At 38.4% G+C, this 23,739-nt stretch overlaps 1 protein-coding gene across 4 annotated transcripts in view; it reads left to right on the top strand.

Moving 5' to 3' along the window:
* KCNJ16 (potassium inwardly rectifying channel subfamily J member 16) overlaps nucleotides 1–23,739 on the top strand; it is a 499,644-nt gene that overhangs the window by 330,076 nt on the left and 145,829 nt on the right. For all 4 annotated transcript variants that reach the window (XM_084983833.1, XM_084983832.1, XM_084983834.1 and 1 more), the window contains 2 exons: nucleotides 1,819–1,915; nucleotides 9,203–9,367. The gene's annotated coding sequence lies outside the window, so the exon portion shown is untranslated. The remainder of the gene's footprint in view (nucleotides 1–1,818; nucleotides 1,916–9,202; nucleotides 9,368–23,739) is intronic.

The raw sequence follows: 23,739 nt of genomic DNA, 5'->3' as shown, positions 1-23,739 counted from the left end.
GGACTCTCCACTTACAAAGCACTGTACACAGGAACATTTGGTCCATGATGCACGTGTTCAGCATCCCTAGCTATTTAGTGTCAAGTAGCCCCAGTTTTCAATTTTTATGATAATTTATAGGGATTAGTATGTTCTGTTTTTTTTTTTAATTATCCACATTTTAATTTTTGAAAAGCAAATCAAATTGCATGGGTTCCTGGAACTACTCTTAGTGGAGCCTCAGTGTTCAGTTATCCTGGATGTGGTGAGGTTAACCTTGACCTTCAGAGCTGAAGACTAGCTCTGCTGCTCTGATCCTCCGCATGGATAATAATACCTGGAAGCAGTGAAGCTACCAAGGATACAAATGCTGTCTTCCAAGGTTTCGAGAACATCTGGTAGTTTTTAGTTTTCCTTTCCTCATTTTTCTCCACTAATATATTTTCTTTCAATGCAAAAACACCTTAGAATATAGACTGATGACAGTATGTAATCTGTTTGGAACTGTAAACACGGATTTTCCATGATGCTTTTTAATAAAATCTGTGTATACGTGATAATGCTGAGAGGAAACAATTAAAAGTAATGTCAATTTTATTGCAACTAAGTTTACAGTTTTTCAGCACAGCAATGCCAACAAGACTTGGAGAGACATCCAAAAGACTCATAACATGCCCTTAAATATCAATTTGAAAGTGAATTTGTTTGTGGACTTTCAGTTTTGCCAAAAAAGGGAAATTTCCTGAAATGTTTGCTGATTTTTCTCAGACTTGGGGTATAATGTGCTAGTTACTGAGATCCTCTGGAAATTATTGAGACAACTGGCAACTTTCTCATTCTCACTCATCCAGGAAATGAAATAAATAAGCGTATCTTTTATGATGTGGCAATGAAAACAGTGGAATGTATTGACTGATCTCTTAGAGAAGTGAGGGGCAAGAATGTCCTTTTTTAAACTGCAGGTTGATGATATTTTCCCCCACATAAACTTGGTCATAGACCGACAGCATCTTAAGAGTTCATAGGTCTGCCTGCCCAGTTTATAATTCCATCAAGTTATCTGAACATTGGCTCTAGTGCTATTTAGAGTCAGATAATTCTTTACTGGGAGAGGGAATGTCCTGTACATTGTGGGGTGTTGAGTAGCATCCTTAGCCTCTAACCACTAGATACCATTACCCCCCATTCCCCCCTCAGTGATTCCAGGCATTGTCAAATTGCCCTTGGTTGAGAATCACTGCTGTTTCTTAAAAATAAAAATAAAATAACTTTAATACTTCCAAGGCTTAAGATGTTACCTAGAATGATAAATAGATAGCTCAAGATAGATGTATACTATGGATTTACAGAGTATGTACTATATTACTTTATTCTTATGTATATCTATATATATTGAGTATAAATATATATATATTTAGTCTAATACGTCTATCTATATAACAAAAGTTGTGTCTTTCATATGCAATTCTCTATACCCTTTGACTGGTCTTTCAAAGGAAACCAAAGATTAGCTTAAAAATAATTTTCTTTTCTGTCTTAAAACTCTTGAAATATTGCAAGACGTGTGTATTTTGAAAAGTGATTTTAATGTGTGGGTTGCCTGTTCATTATTGATAGAAACCATTTCTTGCCTTCCACACGTTACTTAGCTCCGATCTTAGATGGGGAAGAGTGTGTTCCTGGGCTCGATTCATGGGGGATCATGTCATTGCCTTTAAATATACTTGCTGGTAGTACAGTCTCAGGTGCAGGTGTCTCCAAGAGCTAGCCCACAAGTGTCCCGTTAGAACAGGCTTTCCATCTTCCTCTCTCAACATTTTCCTCTCTTCCATGCTATAGGTTTATTCATTTTGATGAGAGAGCTCGCTCAGAGAAATAGTCAATAAAGCAGTGTATTGCAAACGAAGCCACAAATCTGACAAGAAAGGTACTTAAGGTAAGGAAAAAGATGGGGTTGCCTTTTTACGATGTGTTAGAAAAAGTCATCCTGGAAAAATCTGGCTGTGGAGGCCAACCATTATTCACTCTGGGGGAATGCATCATGTAAAAGATCTCCTGGTTTTAGGAACTCTTACAATGACCTATGTTGTCCTGGGTGCTTGACTCAGGATCGTGGACCAAGTTTCAATCTAAGAAAGAATGTTGACTTAATGCACCACCTTTCCCTGGGCCAAGTTCCCTTCTTTGTAATCTCCCAAGTGTTATATTTAATTTACATTTGCAGTAGAAAATATGTGAACATGGGATCCAGCCCACGGATTAATTATTTGGGCTTTCTAAATTCAGAATTTGCTTACTGAAGCAGAAGTTTCTGAATTTTATCTCTTTACTGAAATCTCCACAAATCGAAGTTCCTTTTAGACTTGCAGGATTCAGGAGTCCGATAACCTGAAAATGACCATCCAATAAAATTATTGTACCTTTCCTCGGTGTTTCTGTTCACATATTTTCAAGAAAGCATTGAAATTTGTACCAAAGCTCTTATGTAGAGGTCTCTTAAAAGCTAGGCTCCATTAAGGCGAGTGAGAAAAAAAACAGCCATAGCACAGCCCTTGAGACTATTTCTTGACTTCAACCTAAATTGAGTTCTGTGCTCTATATAAGCACCTGAATATTTGATAATTCTGAAATGTGCAGGTATCAATTTCCTGTGAATCTTTAATTGAACAAAAATGAACCCCCATTACCTTAACTTGGAGCTAATTTCATCCATTAATAACTATATTGACTAAAAAGGGAAGCCATGTGTAAGAAGAGTACCAACAAGGCTAGTATGCTCAGGTGTGTGGCTTATTAACCATAACATTCACAGCAGGGGAAACTGTGTGTGGTAAAGAATGCAGCTTTTTTAAAAAAAGTATATGGTCTGTGCATAGATTTTCCTTATTCATTGGCACTCTTTAGACTGTATACATGTATCCATTGAGCACTTCCTGGGTGACAAGTTAGAAATGAAGAATTGCAAATTTGTCTCATTTACATTCATTTGTTATCTGAGAAACTAGAGAGGATTTTGGTGGTTGATGTTGCCATCTTTTTACTCTGAATTTAGGGTATAAGAACCTAGCATCCTTAAATGTCTTCCTCATAATCATCAAATAATGAGGTGGCTGTCGCTATTTCTTTTGAAAATATTTGACAAAAAGGACAGAGCATCTTATCTCTGCCCTATCTTTTAAACCTCATAAAACCACCAGGCACCCCAGGACTCCCACATTGAGTAGGTCCCATGCAATCTGTCAGCACTGACTAAACCACATTCATTCATTCAACATTTGGTAAATACTTTTAGTCGTTTGCTATGTACTAAGTGTTCTAAGAACCAAAAATATAGCAGTAAATCATAGAAATAGTTTTCTGCCCTCCTGGAGCTTCTGTTCTAGTGTAGGGTAAAGGGAGAGAGGTAGAGAGGAGATAAATCAATAAATAGAAAAGGTTGGTTTAGATAGTGATAAATTCTATAAAGAAAATTAAACGGAGTCATGGGGATGGAAAATGGTGACCAGGATGTAGATGAGATTTGAGACTGGGGTGTCATCAAGGTCCTGTGATATGGCACAGGGAACTATATCCAGTCTCCTAGGATAGACCATGATGGAGAAAAATATAAAAAAAGAATGTGTGTGTGTGTATGTGTGTGTGTGTGTGTGTATATATATATATGTTTTCATATATATATATATATATATGTTTTCATATATATATATATATATGTTTTCATATATATATATATATATGTTTTCATATATATATATATATATATATGTAACTGAGTCACTTTGCAGTAGAATTGGGCGCAACATTGTAAATCAACTATATATAGTTTAATTTTAAAACTTTAAAAAAAATAAAATATATTAGGTTGTCAGGACCTCTTTGAGGAGGTCGCATTTGAGTTGAGACAGAAGTATAAGAATCTGGAGTTCCCATTGTGGCTCAGCCAGTTAAGAACTTGACTAGTATCCATGAGCATATCATTTTGATCCCTAGCCTCACTCAGTGGGTTAAGGATCTGGCATTGCCAGTCTGCAGCATAGGTCACAGATGCACCTCGGATCTGGCATTGCTGTAGCTGTGGTGTAGGCAGGCAGCTGCATCTCCGATTTGACCCCTAGTCCAAGAACTTCCATATGCCACAGGTGCGGCCCTAGAAATAAAAAATTAAAATAAAATAAGTCTGAACATGTGGACTCAGGGGAAGATCATTTCAGCCAAAGGGAAGAGCAGTAAAGGCCTTAAGATAGGAATGGGCTTGGTGTCCTTTACGTGTAGGAAAAAACCTGTGAATCTAGATGCTAGAGAGTGAGATCAGGTACTCTTGCAGACTGAGTCGCGTGCTTCCTCCCCACCCCCCAACAAAAAAACTTCCCAGGTTGAAGCCATAACCCTCAATGTGACTGCATTTGGAGAAAGGACTTTTAAAAAGGAAATTAAAGTCAAATGAGGTCATAAGGGTGGAGCCCTAATCGGCTGGGACTGTTCTTATAAGAAGATAAAGAGACACCAGAGATCCCTCTTTCTTTCCACGTGGACACAGGAAAGGTCATGTGAGGACACAGTGGGAAGGCAGCTGTCTGCACAGCAGGAAGAAACCACACCTGTTGTCACTTTGATCTTTGACTTCTGGCCTCTAGAACTGTGAGAAAATAAATTTCTGTTGTTTAAGCCACTCAGTCTGTAGTGTTTTGTTAGGGCAGTTCTAACACATTAATACGGGAACCTAACCTAGGGGCTAGTTGAAAATGACGCCAGTGTCCAGTTTGTGCAAATATGTTACTCTATGGTTCAGAAGTTTTGATTTATTCCAAGTGTAATGGAATATCGTTAAAAAGGGCAGTTGTGTGGTCTAATTTATATTTTGAAGATGTCACTCTGGCTGCAATGTGAATAAAGAAATCATTGGATACAGCAAATGTAACAAGAGAGAGACCAGTTGGGAACAAATGACAGTGGCTTGGACTAGGATGGTCATGGTGTAGAATATGCAAATGGACGGAATTCAAGGTGTATTTTGAAGACAAGCCAACAGAATTATACAGTAGACTAAATACTCTGTGTGAGAGTATGAAAGTGTTCCTCAGACAATCTTGGCATGATCAAATGGGAATAGGGTGATTGCACTGAGATACTTTCTCATTGGGGGAGAAACAGGCTATCGGAATGGAGTAGACAGGGATTAGAGTTCTATTTTAGTTGTAGTGGAGATATCTAATGGGAAGTTGTATACAGTCAGCCCTCTATATCCGTGGGCTCTGTATCTATGGATTCAACCAAATACAAATCAAAAATATGTCTTTTTTTAATTTCAGAATGTTCCAAAAAGCAAAACTTGAACTTGTCTCATACCAGCAACCATTTATGTAGCATTTACGTTGTATCAGGTATTATAAGTTAGCTGGAGATGATTTAAAGTATACAGGAGGATGTGCATAAGTTGTATGTAAATACTACTCCATTTTATATAAGGAACCTGAGCAATCACAGAGTTTGGTATCTGTGGAGAGTTTTGGACTCAATCCTCTACCAGTACTAAGAGACAATTGTATATAAATTTGGAGCTCAATGGAAAAATCTGATCTGGAGATCTAAATTTGGGATTTATCGGCAAGTAAAAGGTATTTTAAAAGGAACGAAAACTACATTGCTTAAAAACAGAATGTAGGTAGAAATGACTCAAAGCTCGGTGACCAAGATCCAGGTCACTCCAATATTTGGAGATCTTTCAAACAATTAAAGAAGAGTTAGCCCAATTCTTCACATCCCCTTCTAGAAAACAGAAGATGAAGAAACACTCTGCAACTCATTGAATGAGGCCAAAATTGCCTTGCTATCACAACTAGACAAAGACATTACAAAAGAAAAAATCTATAGACAATATCTCATATAAACTTAGCCATAAAGTTTCTAAACAAAGTATTAGCAGCTTGAATCCAGAAAAAATATGTATTAAATATATGTACCATTGCCAGGAGGATTTTATTCCAGTTATACAATGCTAAATATTTGAAAAATCAATCAATGTAACCTACCATATCAACAGACTAAAGAAGAAAAAAACACCTGATCATATCAATGGACTGAGACGAAACATATAGCAAAACTCAACATTTATTAGGTATGTATATTATGTATACATACTCTTTTTATATAGTATATATTTAAAAATATAAATATCATAAATGGATATGTGTACATAATATACATATATAATATCATATACATAATATATATTTGGTCCAAAAACCAGAAATAGAGGAAGAATTCAATTTACCAAGAAATAAGTAAATGGAGGAGAAGAAAAAAACTTTTCCATACAAAATAATTCCAAATATACAAATATTCCAAACATGTAGATACTCTTCTCTCCAGGAAACGATGACCATTACAGGTTGATTTTTTAAAAATAGAGTATGGAAAGGGGGGAAAAAAAAAAACCCTAACATTTCCTTGGCCAGATGGAAGATCAGTGTTAACGTCATGGTGATGTCATGTGGATCCACGGTCGCTGATCACTGTACAATGATAAGGGCATTTTTTTTTTATCTCTGTGATATTCTTTCCAAAACACATAGTCTGGTCTAATTATGAAAAATGCATCTGCTAAACCCAGACAGTAAGAGCATTCTGCAGAATGCTTGACCAGTACTCTTCAAAACTATCAACATCATGAAAAACAAGGAAAGACTGAAAAACTGTCACAGACCAGAGGAAACTAAGGGGACCTGACAACTAAATGCAATATGGTATCCTGGATAAGATCTTGGAGCCAAATAAAAATGTTTATAGAAAAAAAAAAAGGAAAACCTGCTGAAATATGAACAAAATCTGGAATTTAGTTAATAGTAATGTTCCAATGTTGGTTTCTTAGTTCTGACAGAAGGACCACAGAAATGTAAGATGATAGCATTAGGGGAAACAGACTGGGTGAGGGGTGTATGGGAACTCTGTACTATCTCTGCAACTTTTCTGTAAATCTAAAATTATTTGAAAATGGGAGTTCCCATCGTGGCTCAGTGATTAATGAACCCGACTAACATCCATGAGGACAAGGGTTGAATCCCTGGCCTTGCTCAGTGGGTTAAGGATCTGGTATTGCTATGAGCTGTGGTGTAGGTTGCAGACGCGGCTCAGATCCTGAGTTGCTGTGGCTGTAGTGTGGGCTGGTGGCTACAGCTCCAATTTGACCCGTAGCCTGGGAACCTCCGTATGACGCTGGTGTGGCCCTGAAAGACAAAAATTAATTAATTAATTAATTAATTAAATAAAGTAAGACAATTTTAAAATGAAAAAGTTCATTTAACAAAAAATATTCTACAACTTAAGCAAAAAAGTATAAAGTTCCCAAGGATAAACAAAATAATGTATAGGAGCAAAATGTTAAGCAGTATTGAAAGATAATAAAGAAGATTTAAATGAATAGAAAGTTATAAGAAATGCATTCATTAGAAGAAACAATATTATATAAATTGCAATAGCGATAGCAAAAATATGCTCATCTTGCCCATTTATTGATCTTTGAGTAATAAAACTGCAAAAAATAAGGCTAAGGGTTTTAAATGTAAATGATTAATTGTAAAATACTTTTAATGAAAAATGCAATGTACCAGTCACCGTAATTATTATTAATTGTCATCATTTCAATTATCTACGCATTTCGTGAGCAAACATGCCCTGAATGCTCTATGTACCCGATGCTTTGTAGGAACACTCGTTAAGAATGAACAAATTGTATGTCAGTCACTGCTCTACCTTGATAACAATGCTGAGTAAAATTCTGAAGTTAAATGTAGTGAGATCAGTAAAGGTAAACCTAAGTTCCAAAGCAAATTTATAACCAGAATAAATGGGTGCTTTTTCAGCTCTTCATATCTTTGGTTCTATGTAGATATAACTCCCATTTGTTTGATATGGAGCTAATCAAACAAGACTAAGGGCAAACCAGAAGGTCTTGAGAGAGCAACTAACTGAAAAAGACAATCAAAGAAAAAAATATAGTGTTCAGTGCTGAAATAATAACACTTTTAATTGAGTCCCCATGTCCCAGATGGAGGGGTGTATACCATTCCTTCAACCCTTTCAATAGCCTCAAGAAGCCATGATTAAGCCCGGTACAGATTAAGAAATAGACTTAAAGAGCCTACTTAGGAATTCCCAGAGTGGCTCAGCAGAAACAAATCTGACTAATATCCATGAGGACACAGGTTCGATCCCTGGCCTTGCTCAGTGGGTTAAGGATCCCACCTTGCTGTGACTGTGGCATAGACTGGTGGCTGCAGCTCTGATTCAACCCCTAGGTTGGGAACCTCCATATGCCCCAGGTTCGGTCCTAAAAAGGCAAAAAAAAAAAAAAAAAAAAAGATGTTACTTAATATATTGAATTCTACAGAACTCGTAAATGGTGGAGTCAGGATTAGAATCCAAGTCCAGGCTGTCCACCTCTGCTTTCTCCTCCTGAACTGATAAGAGGCTTCTCTATAGTACAACCATCAGGGGCAAAGTATTTCAAATGTTTTGCACCCAGTGAGCTTGTTTATTTAGGTAAGGGTGAAAATAGAAGCATTCTCATTTTCTTTGATAATAAATCCTTAAGTCATGCAAGCTCTAAATATAAATGCTTTGGAATTCAGTTGAACTTATTTTAAAAGGGGAGGGGGTGGGCACTGAATTCTAAGCCAAGTGATTTCTGGAAAGAATCACGCGGGCGAGGCAATGCTGGTTCTCTGGAGGTCCCGCCATATTGGTACAGGTCCTAATTGGCGGAGAGAAAGGGAAAGATTCATAATGAATATAATAACAGGGAGAGATGGAACAAAAAGGACTCCTTTCTCTTTTCCTTCTAATCAAGGGCCCTGATAAAAGACACACAGACACATAGCAAGAACATTCCAAGGTTGAATCACATTTATTTCCAAACTTGCTGTCATTTAAAATGTAGGTTCAGAAAAATAAGCAACCAACAATCAAACAAAATTCTCTCATCTTGGGCCAAATTCTGAACTGAACTAAAACAGGATATTTTCTAGAAGCTTATTAAATGTCTGGCAAACATGAAACAATCCTTTATTTGTTATAAAATTATTCTTAAGCGTCCACAGCTTCAGTGATACCGATAGGTTTAAGTAAAGAGCCTAGCGTGAGGGAAAATGTTCATGACTGCTATTCCAGTTGAGTAATGTGAAATACAGGGTGGGATGACTTTAATCACTCATTTATATTATTACAGGTGCCCACTTTGAGGACTTGTTGCACTAGAGCCTTTGATCTCTGCTGTAGAAAATGCTCTGCTCCATTTCAGAAGAGATTGCCATGTGCCCCATTAACTGGCCTTTGGATCAAACCAGCAACAGACCTCACAGTTAGAATTCCAGCATTGGCCATTCACAAAGAGGTAAATATTAAGTCCTTCACATCACTTCCAAATATTTCTTTCAACAGAGAACAGTTTTTTTTTTTTTTTAATCTACTAGCTAGTATTGCCATCTGCTTTGGTTCCTAATAAGGTTTAGGGTTTGGGCCTCAATCATAAACTATTTTGCCAAAGCCCATTTTTTTCCAGCTATTGAAAGTATAAAAAATTAAGCCTGAGTAGACCATGTAAAAATGTCTTTAAAGGGTGACTTTAGGAGTTCCCCTTGTGCCCAGAGGGTTAAGAGCTGAACATAGTATCATGAAGATGCAGTTTCCATCCCTGGCCTTGCTCAGTGGTTAAGGATCTGGTGTTGCCTTCAGCTGTAGCATAGGTCACAGATGTGGTTCGAATCCCGTGTTGCTGTGGCTGTGGCATTGGCCAGCAGCTGCATCTCTGATTCAACCCCTAGCCTGGATACTTCCTTATGCCACAGGTGTGGCTGTAAAAAGAAAAAAAGTTGGCTTTGTGCCTTTGCTCCTGCTGATAATAACACTCCTATCTGCAATTCAAAACCTGATTTTAGGTAAGGATGATGCTTCTGAGCCACGATCCCTAGAAGGAGGCCTTTTAATCCTTTTTCCATGGGATTTTTTTCTACAAGCATGTATTTCTTAGTCTTGTAACACATGCATTGTTGAGATAAATGGAAGGCGTTTCCCCATCCTAAAGGACAGAATAAATATAACCGGCCCTTGTAAGGGTAGAAAGTGTGGTTCATTTGCTATGTTTTAATGATCTAAGGCTAAATTACAGAAGGCAAAATGGTTGAATAACCTGGGATTTGTAGTCAAGGTCCTGAGACCAGAACCAAAATGTGTCCTTTACTGGTTAGTTATCCTTGGGTAAGTCCTTTCACACTTCACAGACTCTATCTGGGGCAATAATAACAACTTATCTCAGTGAACAATTGATTTAGTACGTATAAAACTAGTTTGTAAATGGCAAATCCTGCAGAGATGTTGACTCAAATAATGATTGAGCCACAAGGCCAAGTTGTAGGGAATTCAGGAGACTATTATAAGGAGTTGTTAAATATCGCAATATGGAAAACATGAAGTACTTATTTGGAGTAGTTTTCTTTTACTCCACAATGAATGACCACAAACTTTGTGACTTATCTCATAGGTTCTATGGTTTAGGAATCTGGGCTTGGCTTAGCTGGGTTGTCTGTACAATCAAGATGTTGATCAGGAGTTCCTGTTGTTGCTCAGGGGGTTATAACCCTAACATAGTGTCCGTGAGGATGTGGGTTCAGTCCCTGGCCTTGCTCAGTGGGTCATGAATCCGGTGTTGCTACGAGTTCGGATCTGTCATTGCCCTGGCTGTGGCATAGACCAGCAGCTGCAGCTCCAATTTGACCCCTGACCTGGGAACTTCCATATGTCGCAGGTGTTGGTCAGAGCTGAGTTCTCATCTGGAGACTTAACTGGGGATGTATCTGCTACCAAACCCATACAGTTGGCAGAATTCAGCTCTCTGTGGTTGTAGACTTGAGATTCTATGCTTCTTGCTGGATGTTTGCCAGGGGCTGCTCTCAGCTCTAACAGACAGCTACGGTTCCTTGCCATGTGGCCCTCTCTTTAGGCCCTCTCACAACAAACATCTCATTCCTTCAAAGCCAACAAAAGAGAAAGTCTTGAACATGAGACGGCTAGAGGGCAATTTCATATAATGCAGTGTAATTGTGGGAGTGACATCATCACCTTTGTCACATAATTAACATCTCTGCATTTTCTGTGGTTAGAAGCAAGTCACAGGAACCACCCACTCCCCAGAGGAACAAATGTCACAAAGGCCTGAACAAGGGCCGTGAGCATGAGGTTGCCTCAGAGTCTCTCCACCAACCTGTTCATTTTTAGGTCTCTAGATGTTAAATACACACACCAGAGCATTTCTTCAATTCATAGACCACAGTATTAGATATCGAATTTCCTACTTTTTCAACAGACCTTACTATAAAGCGTAGCAAATAATCATAGAAAAAGAGAGTATGTCCTATTCCTGCGAAGTACAAAATATAGAGAATATTCCACTTCTCAGCCAAAACCAAAAGGTGTCCGACCTTACTTAGTCTCCTCAAAAACAAGATGAAGGTTGTCTTAATTTCAATGAAGTCAGGTAATTACAATGAGTGTTGTCACTGGGGCCAGTGACCTTGTGCTACTCCTTCTGCGATCATTCTCCGTTATTTCAGAAGAGATAGGCATTGATTTTCCTGACTTTCTACATTACTCTTATCCAGGAGACAGATGGGGCGGGGAGCAAGATGTATATTCTTGCAAGAGTCTCAGTGCTGATTTCTGTGTTTAATGATGCCATTCATAAGCCATATCTATCTTTGGTGAAAGAAGCAACCAGGCGGTAGCAAAGGTTGTAATATTAAAGAATGACTAGAGTTCATGTTGTGGCTCAGTGGGTTGGGAACCGGATTAGTGTCCATGAGGATGCAGGTTTGATCCCTGGCCTTGCTCAGTGGGTTAAGGATCCAGCCTTGCTGCAAGCTGTGGCATAGGTCGTGGATGCAGCTCAGATCTAGTGTTACTGTGGCTTTGGTATGGGCCAGCAGCTGCAGCTCCAATTTAACTCCTAGCCTGGGAACTAAAAGAATGATTATAACATGTTTAAAAAAAAAAAAAAGACAAAGTAAGTTTAAATATTGGATTAACCTAAAATTTTAAAACATAGGCATGCTATAAAGAAAGTCTAGGTAAAAACATGTGAGATAATAGAATAAACACACGAGGAAGTGTGAAGTATTTGATTTTAAAAAATAATTAAAAGGAAAATTAATACTGGCTGGCTATCCAGTATTGCCTTGTGGGCGAAAACTGGGAAACTAGGAGAGATTAAGCCAGTAATTTTCATGTCTTGTTATGGCCCCTATGGTTTTTAGGGCTGTCTCATCATGTTCTGGTGTTAGTATTTTCCCAGGAGTGTCTGATCAATGAGATATCAGTGAGATTTCTCAAACAGTTGTTTTCATCACACAGATAGGAGTTATCACAGCTTCAAATAGGAAATAAGCAGCTGCTGGATTTCTGGGCTCTGTCTACATTCGTTCCTCATATTAGCTTTGACATTACAGACACAAGATATCCTGGATGGACCACAGACTTTGGAGTATGAAACCCACTTCTAGACACAGAGTCATTTTGTTTGTTTGTTTGCCAGCTCATGGCCCCCTTTCTCTCGTTTTGCTTCTTGTACTGCTATAAAAGTAGGACACTGCATGTCAGGACTAAAAATCTGCTACTGTATAGACATGCAGCCTGAGTTTTAAAAGAGTAAAGACCTGGTTCTGGGACTCTTCACATACATCCGTAGTTGTTGGTTTTTTTTTTTTTTTAATTAAACTTTTTTTTTTTTTGATTTGCAATGTTGTATTGATTTCTGCTGTATGGAAAAGTGATCCAGCTACACACATATATACATTCTTTTTTATAGTCTTTTCCATTCTGGTTTATCGTAGGATATTGAATATATTTTCCTGTACTGTGCAGTAGGACCTTGTTGTTTATCCATGCTAAATAAAAGTGTTTGCATCTCCTAACCCCAACCTCCCAATCCTTCCCTCCCATCCCACCCTTGGCAACTGTAAGTCTGGGAGTCTGTTTCTGTTTTGCAGTTAAGTTCAATTGTATCATATTTTAGATTCCACATATAAGTGATATCATGTGGTATTTGTCTTTCTCTTTCTGACCTAACTTCACTTAGTATGTGAATCTCTGGTTGCATCATGTTACTGTAAATGGCATTATTTCGTTTTTGCATGGCTGAGTTGTTTTCCTTTGTATATATCTACCATATCTTCTTTATCCATTCTTCTGTCAATGGACAGTTAGATTTTTTTCCCATGACTTGACTCTTTTGAACAGTACTGCTATGAACAGACGGGTGTATGTATCTTCTTGAAATAGTTTCGTCTGGGTCTATGCTCTGGATTGGGATTGCTGGGTCATATGGCAACTCTATTTTTAATTTTTCGAGGGACCTCTGTATTGTTTTCCATAGCGGCTGCACTGATTTACATCCCCACCAACAGTGTAGGAGAGTTCCCTTTCTACACACCCTCTCCAGCATTTGTTTTTTGTAGACATGTTAATGATGGCCATTCTGACCGGTGTGGGGTGGTACCTTTAATTATAGTTTTAGTTTGCATTTCTCTAATAACTAGTGATACTGAGTAGCTTTTTTTTTTTTTTTTTTTTTGTTTTCCCTGCTATTTGGGGCCGCACCCACAGCATATGGAGGTTCCCAGGCTAGGGGTCGAATCAGAGCTACAGCTGCCAGCCTACACCACAGGAATGCCAGATCCGAGCCACGTCTACGATCTATACCAGAGCTCACAGCAAGGCCAGATCCTTAACCCACTGAGCGAGGCCAGGGATTGTACCCGCAACCTCATGGTTCCTGGTTGGGTTTGTTTCCACTGCGCCATGACGGGAACTCCAATGTTGAGTCCCTGTTCGTGTGCTTATTGGCCATCTGTACAGACATCCTTAGTTTTAAGCATATTCTATATGCTGAGCTTAAAAGGTTTTCCAGTAAGCCCTTCCATGAGGCGTTTTGTAGGGATTCCTTACTTTCCTCTACCAGAACTCAATTAGTTATTCAGAATAGTACATGTGCACCTCCTATGCTATCTATGAATGTCTTCAGAGAACTTTAACTAGTTTTTCATTTCTGTTTTTGAGATCTTGGTTGGAAAGCGCTGGTAGCCATCATGGCAGGGCTTCACTAGAGATAGGGCTGGGGCCGGAGTCTAGAGCTCTGCCACCAACTGACTGAGGGAAACTGAGCCCTTTATCTCTCTGAGCTTCTTTGTCATCTTCTGAAAAGTTATCATACTAAACTTAATAGGTTTGCCTGCATGATAGCCAGTTTAATAATAGTAATAATAGAGTTTAAGATTCTCTAGTGTGTACTCTGATTTTAATGTGCTCAGAATACACTGAGGTCCTAGCCCATTTTCACAAAACTTCTGAATTAACCCATTCAAGATATTTGTTGCACATTTGCTCTGTTCCGAGAATTAGACATGGTAATATGAGCAGAATAAAATAACATTGCTATTGAGCCTTTTTTTTTTAATACTCACTCTCTAAACGTGATCACTACTTTTAAGGAACTTACGATCTGTTAAAGAAAAAGGCCCTGTTCTCAAATAAACCTGATGTTTGGCAGTGGATCAAAAGGGAAGTTGGGACCAGAATCCAAAGACATAAAAAGTCACTGTGTGTCTAGGAACCATGGAAAGAAATACAGTAGTAGCAAATGTGTGATTATTTACCATATGCTGGAACCTGGGCCAGGTGCTTCTCATAGGTTAAAACAGTGTTATTACATGAGTACCATTATTTGCTCCATTCTACATATTAGAAAAGGGTATCAGAGACATTAATTGATTTTCCCAAGGCCACTAGACAGTGATGGGAACAGGATGCTAATTTCAGGGGTCTATCTGCAATTAACCCACTTCTTTTCAGATATAATCAAAATGTATTCCAGTGAAAGTGAAATATTTTCAACAAGTGACATCAGAGACGTCTTTATATATACAATCAGCCAGGCCTTTTCTGTATTTCTCAAAGTTATTTTTGAGAAATCCCAAGACCATCGGTATGAGAATCACTTGGGTGAACTCATTAAAATTATCGCTGCCTGGGTCCAATCCTAGACCTACTAAATCAAAATTCTGAAACTGGACAGGGAAATCCAAATGTTACCATTCACTTTGGTTTGTTCTGATATGTGCTAATGTGGACAACAGATTCTAAAGGGAAAGATGAGGTGTCAACATCTAATTGTTAAACAACTGTTCTAGGTGGAGAGAATATGGACCAAAGGCTAGCTTCCAAAGATAGGCCATTCTGGGTGTTTGAACGCAAACATGTAGTGGGTGTGCAGGGTACAGATAAGGAAATACCGAGAGGTACCTGTCGGTCTTGGAAAAGTACACGTCAGTCTGCTTTGAGCCTTGGGTGAAGTTCTTAGGACAGTGGACTTTCTTGGACACTCAAATAGAGCTGTTTGTTTGTTTGTTTAGAAAAATCGCCTATTCAAGTAGAATTTCAGGCAGGTTATCGTGGTGGCCATGAGGACGGCTGGGCTGTGGATTGACTGGCAAGAGCTTACTTTACTGAGGATCTTAAATCCCTGAATGTATGAAATGTCATGTGAAGATACTGAGTATTTAGAAAGGAAAGGAGTAAAGTAAAATAGATTTTAGGAAAAAAATTAACCCACATAGCGTAAAGATATTTCCTGGACTTGATGTCGGGAGAGGAGTCCCAAAGGTGGGAGTTTGGATATCTGAGTGCAGGAGCGATGGAGCAGCATGAACAGGGGAAGAAGAATCAGGGGGAAGCATCGGTTTGGTTTGATGGCAGGAGGTGGAGAGTTCTCTTTCATGTGTATTCGTGGTACCAGCACAGCATAGATCTTCAGCTCCAGTAGGCAGCTAGTAACTCCAGACAGAATTAAAGGAAGATGTCAGCGTGTGAGGTGTAGATTTAGAGACGTGGGGGCATTATTAGTAGGAGAACATTCGAAGTGAGGAGGCAAATGATGACAGGTAGAGGATTGGAGAAACAGACCCAGGGCAGCATCTGCGGACACTCTCGCTGATATTGTGGAAAAAAGATTAAGAGGGAAGAGATGCTTTTTATTGTCAAGAGAAGTTAGACAAAAACACAGTCTGAAGTTAACCTTACAGATACTCTTTTAAGCAGAGGTGTGAGAAGTGCACACAAGTCTCAAAATATCGCCAGTAGCCACTATAAGCGTGCATTTCGAGAGAACTTACAGCTAGAATTAAGATCCACTGTTCCCATCATGGCTCAGTGGTTAATGAATCCGACGAGGAACCATGAGGCTGGGGGTTCCATCCCTGGCCTCGCTCTGTGGGTTAAGGATCCAGTGTTACCGTGAGCTGTGGTGTAGGTCACAGACGCAGCTCGGATCCTGCCTTGCTGTGGCTGTGGCATAGGCCAGCAGCTACAGCTCTGTTTCAATTCTTAGCCTAGGAACCTCCATGTGCTGCGGTTTCGGCCCTAGAAAAGAAAAGAAAAAAAAAAAAATCCAGTAATTTCCTGCTATGGTGACCAGGAAGATGGAAATGAATTTTATCCCTCTTAATCACAGTGATGAATTAAGGAGCATTTGAAAATATCAAGAGAGAAAAATACACATCAGATCAAAACAATTTTTTTGCCACACCCACGGTATATGGGAGGCTCCCAGGCTAGGGGTCCAATCAGAGTTACAGCTGCTGGCCTATGCCACAGCCACAGCAATGCCAGATCCTTAACCCACCGAGAAGGCCGGGGATCGAACCCGCAACTTCATGGTTCCTAGTCAGATTCATTTCTGCTGGGCCACAGTGGGAACTCCAAAGATCAAAACTATTTCATTCGCAGAGCTCACACTTGCCTTCAAGCGAGGATGCCTGATGAGTTTGTTTAAATCAGCTCATCACTGGTAAAGATGAGCCCCCTCTGAATCAGCTACTGCTTGGGACCAACACTGGAACATTCTAAAGGAATGTGTCATCTTTCTGAGTCCTGAGTCTTCCTCTGAGAATACATTATCGTCAAGAACTTTAAATTTATTTTCAAGTCCAACCTGGAAGGAGAACAAGAAAGACAAGTAAATCAAAAGCAAAAGGGAAACCGCATTGATAAAAATGTCAAAGCCACCAAGTTGAGATGGCTCCAGCTTTTGGTGAGGATTCAGGGAGGTCTTTTCCATCGGGACCAGTTTTCCCTTCTTAGTTTCCCTTTCACGGACTATGCCTCTGGGCATGCGAAAGTGTCCTTCCGTGCAATGCGGAGTTAGCTTATTTGTGCATGGGGGCAAGGCAGCCTTTGATAAATACAAAACCCCTTCATTATCTCATTTTTGTGTATTCTGAGATTTTCCTAAACACATGTCATGGAAAATTCATTGAGAAAGAACATAACTTGTTACCAAAGTAACCCACAGATTTTATCTTTCTCTTTTCCCTTAAAAGTTCAAAGCTGGAAGAAAACGACTTAATTGAGATAGGCCTTATAAGAAAAAGAACCGAAGGGTAATTCATGTGGCATTGACTGTGTAGTATTCAGTGAATTGTGTCGGATGGAAATGTAAACGCTCTAGAAGCCCTGGGATCATGTTTTACACTTGCAAAGTGTTCCATTTTCTTAAAGTCTTCAACCATTCTCATTTTGAATATTGCTATTCTTCATATATTAAGAAGATGTGCCATAAAGAGAAAGGCAGGCTTGAGTTTACTTTTCTAAATAATAGACTGGTTTCCCATGAACCATTGAGAGACCTTCCTAATGCCTCTGATACCAGAAGGAATGCATTTGCAAAAAGAAAGACTGGGTTCAGGATTATCCCAAAAGATGAAGAGAATTCAAGAAGACTATTCAAGAATCAAATCCCTGACTTAGATCATCAGTCAAGTGCTATTTGAACTTGTCACTAAAATGAAGTCTTTCTAAAGGCCTGTATCCTGGAGTATCGTTTAGCGTAAAACTGGAACCATTGTTATGCAGTTATAATTAGCCATTTGAGTCATATCTTTGAGATATTCTTTCTCTTAGAATCCAAGACTAAGCGGTCTTATAAAGTATCAGAGAATCAGCAAAATCATTTTTCTTTGAAATTATTTAAAGAAACACCCTTACCATTCTCTGCCTATTAGATTGGTGGAAACAAACATACACACAAATAAAAAGGATAATATCAACTGATGGAGACGGTGTAGAGCAATTGGAATGTTCACATACTGCAGAGGGAAATACAAAATGATGAAGTCACTTTGGGATATAATCTATCAATTTCTTTTAAAGTTAAACATACATTTATCATATGACCCCGCAATTTTAATCCTTAGTATTTACCCAATAAAAATGAAAATTGGGGCTTTATACGTAAAACCTTACAAGAACAGTTGTAGCAGTTTTTTCACAACCACCAAAACCTGGATGCAGTCCAGATGTTTTCCATGTAGTGTTTGGGTAAGCAGGCTGTGTTACATCCACACAATTAAATTTATTCGCTTATCAATGAGGATGAATCTCAAGTATATTTTGCTGTATGAAAGAAGCCAGACTCAAAAGGCTATATACGTACTCTATGATTCAATTTCTATGACATTCTAAAAAGGCAAAATTATAAGGAAGACAAAAAGATCAATGGTTGCCTGAGGTTGTGAGTGGGATATCAGTTGACCACAAAGGACCAGTGTGAGGGAATTTGGAGGGTGCTAAAACTTTGCCCTTCAGATCCCTTAGAACTATGTACCAGACAGTGACTTCCACTACATGCGAATTAATTATACACACACACACTATAGATTTATTCCACAGCATCTCTTTTTTAAACTGGAATTGAAATCCAGAAAAATATTTTCAGCTTACAATACCCCAAAGAGAAGATGTTGTAAGGAAGAGTAGAGAAGCCCTGGGTTTACTTCTGATATTCTTATTAAAAATATCAGTCTGAGGTAAAGTACTTGGGGGGAATTTTTCTATGTGATGATACTGGTCTCTGACTCTTCTACCTCCGGTCTGTGGCACGTGACTCAAGTGTCTCCATTTGCTTTGTTACTTAAACTTGATAATCAATGAGTCACCAGATCTCTGGAGAGAAGTAGTCACACTTTTCTTAATTAATTCAGCAAGTATTTATCCATTGTCTATCATGTTCACTTGTCCAGGGACTGGAGATTTATCAGCTTACATGTACAGACTCCATCCTCTACCAAGAAACCTTAATTCAGTATTTATAGTTGGTGAAGTCAAAAATCTTCACCTTCAACTTGTTTATTTGCCAGCTACTACAAACTTCCTAATTCAGCTGAGTTTCAACTAGTAATTAAAGTCAATTTAAAAGCACAAAAAGGTAATATATTTAAAAAAAAGTATCATCTTGGTGGTTTCAGTCATTTCAGATACTATCTTTTTCTTTTTTTGTTTCAATTTTTATTGAAATATAATTGATTTACAGTGTTGTGTTAGTTTCAGGTGTATAGCAAAGTGATTCAGATATATTCTTTTCTATTATAGGCTGTTACAAGCTATTGAGTATAGTTCAGTGTGCTATGCAGTAGGTCATTGCTGTTTATCTGTTTTATACATAGTAATGTGTATGTGTTAATCTCAAATTTCTAATTTATCCCTCCCCACCCTCTTTCCCCTTTGGTAACCATACGTTTGTTTTCAAAGCTTGTTCCTCCATTTGTTTTGTAAATAAATTCATTTGTATCACATTTTTAGATTCCACATATAATAATATCATACGATGTTTGTCTTTTTCTGACTTACTGCCCTTAGTATGATAATCTCTAGATTCATCCATGTTGCTGCAAATAATCTTATTTCATTCTTTTTTTGTGCCTGAGTAATATTCCATTGAATATATGTACCACATCTTCTTTATCTATTCCTCTGTCAGTGGACACTTAGATTGCTTCCATGTCTTGGTTATTGTAAATAGTGTTGCTATGAACATTGGGGTGCGTATATCTTTTTGAATTACAGTTTTCACTGGATATATGTATGCCTGGGAGTGGGATTGCAGGATCATATGGTAACTCTACTTTTAGTTTTTTAAGGACCTTCCGTGTTCGTCTCCATAGTTTACATTCCCACCAACAGGAGGATAGGAGGGTTCCTTTTTCTCCACACCCAATACTATTTTTCTGATTCATAATTCAAAAGAACTTGTGTTCTGTGCAAGTTGAGATTCCGAAGACTGATTGGCATTTTCACTTAGCTGTAAAATTATGGGTAACAAACACTAATTTGTTCATTTGAAAGTAGCACATGGAAATTAGAAGTGCTGCTTGTCAGATCCTGAGATACTAGGTAAGAACGTTCTGTCTTTTAGCAACAAACTATAAACATGTGACCTCAATTATTTAACTAGACAGAAATCTTCTGAGTGGGCTGGAGCTAGAGGTTCTCTGGACCTTTGAGAAAGGAACTTGTAGTTGTAGTAACAAGTAGCGGTCTTTCCATCTGAGATGAGAGTGCGTCCAGGAATAGATGAGAACACCAAGGGGGTTTATGAATTTCCTATTGCTGCTGTAACGCAGTACCCCAAACTCAGTAGCTTAAAACAACACACATTTATTATATTATAGTTCTGGAGGTCAAAAGTCTGGAATGGATTCCATTGGGTTAAAATCGAGATGTTAGCAGGGCTGTAGGTTTTTGTTTTTTTCCTGGAGGCTCTAGGGGATAATCTGTCTTGACTTTTTAGCTTCCAGAGGTCTCACACATTCCCTGAGTCATAGCCTCCTTCCATCTTCAAAGCCGACAATGGCTGGTCAGGTCCTTTCTCATGTCCACTGTGGTGCTGACCCTTCTGCCTTCCTCCTCCCTATTTAAGGACATTGTGATTATAATGAACACACTCAGATAATCCAGAATAATCAGCAGATGAGCACCATTAATTCCATTGCCGTCTTTATTCTCTTTTGCCATGTAATGTAACAGTTTACCAGTTTGCCAGAGTTCAGTTTATCACTGGATGCATGTTGACTGGCTTCATGAGGGTCTCTTGTTTAGTTAATATTATAGGAGATGCTATAAGACACTTCCTGTGCAGATCATCCTTCACACAAACAAGCCCATGGACAGAGGAATGGAGACAGCCTAAAGCTAGTTATTTATCCTCGTCCTTCCCAGGCAGCTCATCCTAAGTAACATCACCACCAAAACAAAATCATTGGCCTCCAGCTCCATTTGTTCTCATGTAAAGCCATGTTCATGGGTCTGTTCACATCTGGAACTACTGTAGGCAGACCTTGGCCATTCTACCTGTTCGGGTCCAGACCACTGCAATAAAGTGAATATTGCAAAAAGCGAGTCATACATATTTTTTGGTTTCCCAGTGCATATAAAAGGGATCTTTACATTATACTAGAGTGTATTAAGTGTGCAGTAGAATTATGTCTAATAAAAGCAATGTACACACTTAAAAAAAAGACTTTTGCTAGAAAATGCCAATTATCATCAGAGCCTTCAGCGAGTCCTAAGAGTGACATCCAAGATCACTGTTCTCAGACTACTATAACAAATATAATAATAATAGAAAAGTTGGAAATATTGCGAGAATACCAAAATGTGATACAGAGATGCCAAGTGAGCAAATGCTCACCTATGAACTTATTTCACGCAGGTTCGCCACAAACCTGCACTTTGTAAAAAATACAGTAGCCATGAGGTATAGTAAAGCAAAGCATAATAAAACAAGGTGTTACTGTATTTCTTTGTGTTGACACTGATAAACTGGTCTTTTTAGCATTGTTCCTGCAAGAATTTTAAGAACCTTTAAATCTATGGTAACACATGATTTTGTGGGGCTTATGTGTTTCACCCACGAAGGGGATTTGGGGAAATTTTGACCAGATTTAGCTTTTTAAAAAAATCTTTATTTTTCTAAATAATGATTTATAGCAACACAAATGAGAACCATGAGCCTCTCACTGTTTTACTTTGTTGTGAGAAAATCACGAAAAGATGAAAGTTTCATAATAAAATCAAAATTACTTAAGTGTAGCGTGGATTTCTTAGCCAATTACTAGTTCCTCTCATCCTAAAGGAGACCACTTCAGAACCTTTAAAACTATGTTGAATTCTTTTAATTCTGTGACTAAAAAATTTTAGCCAAGGGTGAGTTCATGCTGCTAAAGAAGATGAAAAATGTTTATAAAATTAACTCAAGGTTTTTTAGACATCAAACGGTTTGGGTTTTCCTCATCTTTGAGTTCATAAATATTTTCATGTGCTACGTGTACATGGATATGAAACATACAAATTGAAGTAAATATACACTATTCAACCAAAGAGGAAAGGGCTCAGTAAAATGAGATGACTTTGAATAGACGAGACTGGTGAAGACCGCTGAGGACCACCAGCTCTGAGCATGTGTTTTGAAGTCTGATGAATACATTTTGAATGCTGGGGTTTTATCAGGGTAGATACTATTATCCAACTACCAAAAATCTATTTTTCTTTTCCTATGGAAATAAAACCCCCATATTCATGCCAGTTTTTATTTAGGCTCATGCACATCTAAAAACTTTACCTTTCCAAGATTTCCTTGCAATTAACATGTCCCAATTAAGTATCCAACCAGTTCTAAGACTTTCACCCGTGAAAATATCTCAATGAGTTTAATCTTCCAAGTTAATGGCAAAGGAACATTTTTCGTTTATGTGCTAGAGATGCCTCTGAAAGGACAGTAAAAGGACTTCTGGGAGTTCCCTTTGTGGAGCAGTGGAAACAAATCCTACTAGAATCCATGAGGATGCGGGTTCAATCCCTGGCCTTGCTCAGTAGATCAGGGATCTGGCGTTGCCATGAGCTGTGGTGTTGGTCACAGATGTGGCTCAGATCCCACTGTTGCTGTGGCTATGGTGTGGGCCGGTAACTGCAGCTGCAATTTGACCCCAAGCTTGGGAACTTCCATATGCCTTGGGTGCAGCCCTAAAAAGTAAAAAAAAAAAAAAAAATTGATTTCTGTTTCTTAATTCATTCTTTTGTGCTGATTTATTCAGCATATTTCGAACACTAATTATGCCTCAGGCACAGTATTCATTGTAAGACGTAGGTTCTCCCTTGGTAAGCTCAAATTCTATCAGAAAGAGAGGCAGAGAAGCAGTAATTAAGGTACAGATTGATGAGCACCACCGTTAGAAATAGTCACAAAGATACTACGAGAATAGAGAAGAAAGTGGCTTGATCTGTCTAAGGAATTAGGACGATTTCATGAAGGAGAAATTTCAACGGGAAACTAAAAAGACAAATTGAAATTTAATGTGAAGGGAAGGAAAGGTTTTAAAGTATGGGGAGCAGCATATTGGGGCATGAAACACGTAATGTATTTAGAGGATAATAGTTTTGCAAGGCTGGAATGTTAGGCAAGAACGATTATGGAATAGAGCTGAATAGTAAGTTAGCATCATATTGTGACCAAAAACAAAAAACAAAAAAACAACCTAATGACAGTGTAGAGGACATACTATAAAAGCCCTATGTGTGGAAGACGTGGCCCCTAAAGACCATTTAGGGACCATTTTCTAGGTTTGAAAGAAATAATACTGTTCCAGCAGAAATTGGAGAGGTGAAAATATTCAATAAAACATTGGAAGATAAAATCAACATTACTTAATGACTCTTTGGATGTGGTGATAAAGGGAAAATAAAGTCTGGATATCTCTGGAGCTTTAGATTAGCTCAGTAATATAGTGCCATTAAGGAGTTCTTCTTGTGGCTCAACAGGTTAAGAACCCTGGCCTCGCTCAGTGGCTTAAGGATCCAGCATTGCCACAAGATGAGGCATAGGTTGCA

The sequence above is a fragment of the Sus scrofa genome, chromosome 12, assembly GCF_054392235.1.
Source record: "Sus scrofa isolate SSC_HxYL_T2T_F1_AM1 chromosome 12, Sscrofa_HxYL_maternal_Yorkshire_Landrace_v2.0, whole genome shotgun sequence".
Lineage (NCBI taxonomy): Eukaryota > Metazoa > Chordata > Mammalia > Artiodactyla > Suidae > Sus > Sus scrofa.
Note: the sequence above shows the minus strand (reverse complement) of the source record. Positions and strands in the feature narration are given on the sequence as shown.